Source organism: Sinocyclocheilus grahami, unplaced genomic scaffold (genome assembly GCF_001515645.1).
Source record: "Sinocyclocheilus grahami isolate Dianchi unplaced genomic scaffold, SAMN03320097.WGS_v1.1 scaffold680.1, whole genome shotgun sequence".
NCBI classification, from domain to species: domain Eukaryota; kingdom Metazoa; phylum Chordata; class Actinopteri; order Cypriniformes; family Cyprinidae; genus Sinocyclocheilus; species Sinocyclocheilus grahami.
In genome coordinates this window covers 215,403-222,042 of record NW_015505859.1, presented here as the reverse complement: position 1 = coordinate 222,042, position 6,640 = coordinate 215,403, and the positions used below count along the sequence as shown (strand labels likewise).

The window sequence follows — 6,640 nt, the reverse complement described above, 5'->3', positions numbered from 1 at the left end:
TCCACCTCCTCGGAGGAAGATAGATGAAGCGTCTGGCTCTCTCTCTCTGGCGGGGGGTAAGAAACCGCAGCGCGGGCTTCCGAACCGTGAGAGAGAGAGCCGCGGATCTAGCGGGTGAGGACCGAGACCGTCTCGGATCCCTCCGCTAAATCCACCACCGATCCCCATGACAACAGTCTGCGCTGTGTCTCGACAACAGCGGGACCGCTGCCAGTGGGATCGCGAGCCTGGCCGCTCTCATCAAACACAGCCAGGCGAGAGCGGAGCATACGCAGCGAGAGTAACTCGCAGTGATGACAATCAGCTGCTCGAAAGCTGACCGTGCATGCTCCGCTCCTAAACAAACGACACACAAATCGTGTGTATCCCCGCCGCCAGATATCGTGGGCAGGGAGAAACACAGCGTTTGTAATGCCGTTCGCTCACCATAGACTTTCTCATTGTTTTATATATATGAGTGCTTGTGCGGACAGACAACAGTAAATAGACAGACACATACACAGAGCGCTACTGAAGAGCAGAAGCTGGTTTGCGCTCTGCTGGATGCGCTTTTATGCTTTCTGGTGCTTGCGTCACCCCGCTGGTGACGTCTCACTGCTCCATTGGACGGATTTGACACGTGCTTCAGAACGTGGTCACGCAAGGGCGTTCCCAAAGCGACTTCGACGCAGCTCGAGTTCCTGAAGGGGAAATAAAGTTCTCACAGACCTAGATCAGCACTGCTTATCAGGTTAAATGATCAAAGTCAAGGTCCTTAAGTCTTTTAATTCTTTCTCATGCTTGCTCTGTAACCCATCACAGATCTGTCTGACAGGGGGTCGAATGCGGTTGGAAGGGAGGGTTGAGCTGCTGCTCTCTACAGGCAGAGGGCTGAGGGAGTGGGGTTTGGTCTGCGGGGACGGATGGACGTCTCGGGAGGCCATGGTAGTGTGCAGACAGCTGGGGTTGGGACATGCCAGCAGTGGCCTGAGAGTAAGATAACCGCTGTATAACATACAACATATACACACACATAAATAGTTCAAGTGAATATTAGCATGAATGTTGCGGGGTTGCACAGAAACGACATCTCAAGCATCACATGCAAAGCTGTATTTACAAAAGGCAGAGTTACAGAGACACAGAGCAATCAGAAGGTTGAAAATTTAAAGAGTTAGCAAGACAGACAATTTGTTGCAAGGGTTTTCAAAATCTGAAAATTAGGTTTTTAAGCAGTTTGAAGTGGTGACAGCATGTTTTGGCACAGTTTTTAACCTGCAGTGCATTAATAATAAGTAGATCCAGACAGAATCTGCACGCTTTCCACATTTTCTGTGTTGATTATGTGGGAAAATCTGGAAAACATATTTATGATTGATGGGTGTTTCTGCTGAACTTTCTCTGGGCGCAAATTCTGTGCATGTTTTGAATTCACAAGATTGCTGAATGAGCTTAGTATCTGAACAGAAAAGGTTGCTTCTTGAAAGTAGTAAAGGAAAGTATGCTGATCCATGAAAATTATTTTGTGTTATGTAATTAGGCATAAAAGTTATTGTTTGCACATCTGTTGTGTGGCTGTTAGCAGTGATATCATGATTTAGGAATGTTTAGAGATATTTGCACTGAATAACAAGATGAAAATCTTAATTTTTTTTTTACAGTGTAGGCGTTCACACTGACAGGAAGTTTTCAAATGATTACCATAACAATACATTTTCAAAACAGTGTGAACAGGGCATAATGCTAACACCTCTTAGCCCTGCATTAACTTACAAATAAAATACTCTATAGCATCTGCGACTGATCACAATAATTCACTAAAATCACTACTAGATAGTATGTGATAGTATAGAACTTTGTACTTCAAGCATTAGCATAGTTGACTCATACCTGGTTAGCACTGTATTTAGCCTACTTTGCATGCTAAGCCCTTGCAGTGGGGGTCCGTCTGCAGATCCGTATAGTGGGGGGCAGGACGGATCATGAGGGTCGTGTGGAGGTTCAGGTCAAGTTCAGGTGGGGAACTGTATGCAGTGACAACTGGACCACAAGAGAAGCCATGGTGGCGTGCAAACAGTTAGGCCTCAGATACTGCCTGCATGCTATCACTGTGAGTAAGAAAGGCACTATGGGACTGGCTAATCAAGCATTGCAGATTGATTGATTGTGAAATACCATGTTAGCCTAAAATGTGAATTATGAATGTGTGAAGTGTACAGTACCATTCAAAAGTTTGGGGTCAATATGATTTTTTTAAATACCTTTATTCAGCAAAGATGCATAAAACTGATCAAACATGGAGGTAAAAACATTTTAGATGTCACAAAAAAATTCTATTTCAAATAAATGCTGTTCTTTTGAACTTTCTATTCATCAAAGAATCCTTGAATATTTTGTTTCCACAAAAATATTAAGCAGAACAACTGTTTTCAATATTGATACTAATTAGAAATGTATATTGAGCAGCAAATCAGCGTATTAGAATGTTTTATGAAGGATCGTGTGACACTGAAGACTGGAGTAATGATGCTGAAAATTCAGATTTGCATCACAGGAATAAATTACATTTAAAAAGTTGAAAGTTTTTACTGTATTTTTTGATCAAATAAATACAGCCTTGCTTAACACGAGAGTTTTTTTTTTTTCAAAAACAGAAAAGATCTTACAAACCCCAAACTTTTGAACGGTATAGAATAATAATAATAATAATAATAAATATCTAGAGGCTACATTTTTGTGGAATTAGTTTGCCACTTAGCAGACAAATAAGCAGTGGAAGTTAAAATAATCTATAAATATGTATTTAAAATGTATTAGCTGTCATATAACTTAAAAAAACTGTATATATTTTCTCTACTTAATGTAATTTTAAACAGTTTTTTCTGCATTCAGCCTTATCTTGCATGTAGTGCATGTATTTAACACCCAAAAACATACACTATGAAAACGCTCATTTAACATGAGGTTAAATTCAATCACCAGAAGTAAAACGCTAAATGTAGGCTATAAACGAATGACGTCACACTCACATGACTTTAACATCACCACCACTAAGCTCTTTCAATCTTTATTTAAAGTCACCATGAAATCAAAATTGAAAATTCTTATTTTTTAATGGAATACTGTAGTGTTTATTATAAATAATTTATCCATGCACTTCATTATTTTTGTAAAATTCATGTGCCCTCGTAATCTTTATTCAAAAACGTTAACATCCCCTCCCCCTCAAAACGACTCATCTTCTCTTCCGGTCACGAGCTATGGTGCAAGGGCGGAGCTAGTGACGTGAGGGGTAAACACTGGGATAAACGACAGGGGAAAAGCTGTAGCAGATGCTTCATTTTATAGCACTGACACCAGTCATGAGGGAGTACGTTACCCCTAAACATTGAAAAGATATTAGGATATTATGACAACATTACTCTTAGGACATCGCAAACTATTTTTTTCATGAATATGACTTAACCCGATGGAGGACGCGCTCAGTTATTCAGGCAGTATCTCTCTCTCTCTCGTGCGCGCGCGGGCTGTTTAGGCATGTTTTATGCCATTGATCGTCATCATCATCCTTAATAAATAAAACATTTATTCATGCTTGGGTGTCAGCTGTGAATCCAGTGGAGAGAAATCCTCCACCACTAACTGCAAACTGGCATTCAGATCTGCCTCCATTTTGTTAGCAACGAATGTCTCTAGAATGAAATGGTCTGTTATTACCTTATTTGGAAAGGTCATGAATAATAATGTTGAGCTCTGCTCTGATTGGCTGTTTCACAGTGCGGCTCATTTCAGTAGCTCACACAGCAGGAAGGAAACAGGGAAAATATATAATTCAATACTTTCTCTCGCAGTTATATCGTTGGGTAATTATACTGTATATGAAATGCGGACATCAGGGAGCATTGCAGCTGCTTTCGAATGCACGATCGCGTTTTACTTTCGAGATTTGCGATCGCACGTGATTTGTGTAAACTACAGCGGTACTTACCACACATTTTACAAGATCAGATGTTTGTCATTGGTGCTCAGGATCTGTAAATCATTCGCCATCATCCTCAGTGGTCATAAACTGATATAAATTTCTTCCTACAAACCACAGCAGAAGCTTTCAGACCCTGGACAACCTACAGAATGAATGAAAGTTCATGCTAGTGGTCTCTGCTTTAAATGAACACGTGTGCTGACATAATCCAGGGCTACTTATATCACTCCCACAGTGGTTTCTGTTTGTCATGGTTCTAACATTTAACTACACAGAGGTGAAGCATGGGCTAATGCTTAAATATTAATATTTTTATGTCTGCACGGTTATAATGTCTTCTTGTTTTCTTTCCTACTGAATTGAAGCAACTATTGCATCTGTAAAATGTATTATTCTGCTTTGAATTCTATGGCAGCCCTTAATACAGAATTAAAAAAATTATTAAAATGTTTACTCTTGTTGACAATCATTGGGGACCAAAAAGCCTGGTGACAAACAAGCTAGAATTTCCCCATATTGTATTATAATAATATTTTCCTTTGGTGGTGGATGTGTCACCTACTGGCCAAAGTTCATAAACATACTAAAAAAAACATTAACATTTTTAGTTGTAGAATATGATGATTAATAATTATTTATGGTCTGCCATATGCCTTTCCAAAATTTGGAACAGGTTTCAAAATTACCTTGTAATTGCTGCTTGCTTTTATATTTACTTTTGAATGTTTTGTTGATGTTGTCCAACCACAGGACAGTTCAAGTGAAAAAACTGATGGAAAATAAATTACCATAACAATCATTAGAATGCCAGATATACATTGGTCATACTCAATAATGAAAACCTTGTCATCATTTACTCACCCTCATGCTATTTTGTGGAACAGAAACTAGATATTTAAAAATAAATGCTTTCAAACTTTTTACACTTACCAGCTAAAGTGAATTTAACAGATTTGTGACCCAAATGAACCAGTTCACTGAAAAGAACCGACTCAAATGATTTGTTTACTGATTTTGTTTTGAGTTCGATTTGAACTGCCCAAGATCTACCTCTTCAAAAATTCTACTTTTGAGATCCACAGAAAAAAAATTAAGTATTTTTCCCATAAGAGTGGGTGCGGCCATTTGTAAATTGTATGGGTCTGGCTTCCGGTGTCATCCGCTTCCAGCTATTTTTAGCTGTACAAAACAGCTTGTTTTGCTGCTTGATATTGCAAGCTGGTGTGTCTTACCATATTATTTTAATGTATTATCTTAATTATGAACACACTGATTTGTAGTGCAAACAGTTTTACCATTTACTGCACTTTGTTATTACACTAGCAGCTAATGAACCAGAAGTCTCACACATTCACTGAAAACGGCTTACTTCCACATTGAAAAATAAGGTGGAAATAGATTGGAAAACGACATGAGGATGAGAAAATTATGACAGAAATATAATTTTTGTGTTAACTCTCCCTTTAAAGTACCTGCTTACTATTGACCACTTTGATGTCTGCATTCATTGGTGTACTGTAGAAGCTGAAATTATTTTTTTAATTATTATTTTTATGTAGTTAGTGAATTTCATACTCTCCTCACCATGCTTTTTTCTGAGATTTATGAATAATTGCAGCTCTGAATAGTCTCCATGAACTCTTTGTGGTGGTCTGTGTTTATACTGCAAGTTGCCGAGCATACATTAGGTTTCCCAATAAATTTGCTCGACACAATGACGATGAGGAAACCTGTTATGTGCTCAGGCTTAAAGGACAAACAGCTGGGTTTGGGACTGAGACCAGTGTCTGAGAGGCTGGTGTTCCCTCCTACAGGCCTACAGCACTGAATCTGCTCTCCAAAGCCTTTTAAATCTCCTTTTTGTCAATAAAAATGACAGATTTGTAGTTTGCTGTATCCAGGATTCAGAGCAGCTTAAAGTCAGTTATTCTACATATAGGTATGCCGATACTGGTTTAAAAATGATATTCCGTACAGCCAGTCATATTTCAACGATATCTGATGGTTTTTGGATGGTTTAACCATGTTAGATTTCAGCAGACTATGTTTATAACTTCCAGGCACTATCATAGTATGGATATCTTCACCTATTATGACCTGCTGTCTCTAAACGGGACCAAAGTGGCAGACGGACATAAAGCCAGCTTCTGCCTGGAGGACACAGAGTGCCATGAAGGTAAGAGACAGAGGTCAAAGGTCATATGCTGGACGTGTCTGTATAATGAAGACCAACCCCCGGTTTCACAGACAAGGCTTAAGCCTAGTCCCAGACTAAAATGCATGTCTGAGCTGTTTCAACTGAAAAAACTTGCACTGACATATCTTAAAATATGTCAGTGCCATTGTTTTTGTCTCAAGATGCACAGGTACATTTATAAAAACTACTTAACTGCCCTAATTGAACTATAGCCTAATCCTGACTTAATCTAAATCCTGTTTGTGAAACCAGGCCCAGATGTTTTAACTATATATTTTTAACTTTATTATTGAGTTTTATTTATAAATCTTTTATTTCCAAAGATCAAAGAAAAAATATTTATGTCATGTGATATCAATGATATGAGCCCTTTAACTGTTTGAGTAACATCATGTCAAGGCAGTTGTTTATCCACTAGGGGTCCCTAAACTTCTAGGTTTAGAAATTTATCAGTTATAATAATGTCACATTACAGTGACCAA

General features: G+C 38.6%; 1 pseudogene; it reads left to right on the top strand.

Annotated features, from left to right (window-relative positions):
• Nucleotides 1-6,640, top strand: part of LOC107559256 (lysyl oxidase homolog 3-like) — a 29,015-nt pseudogene that overhangs the window by 15,886 nt on the left and 6,489 nt on the right.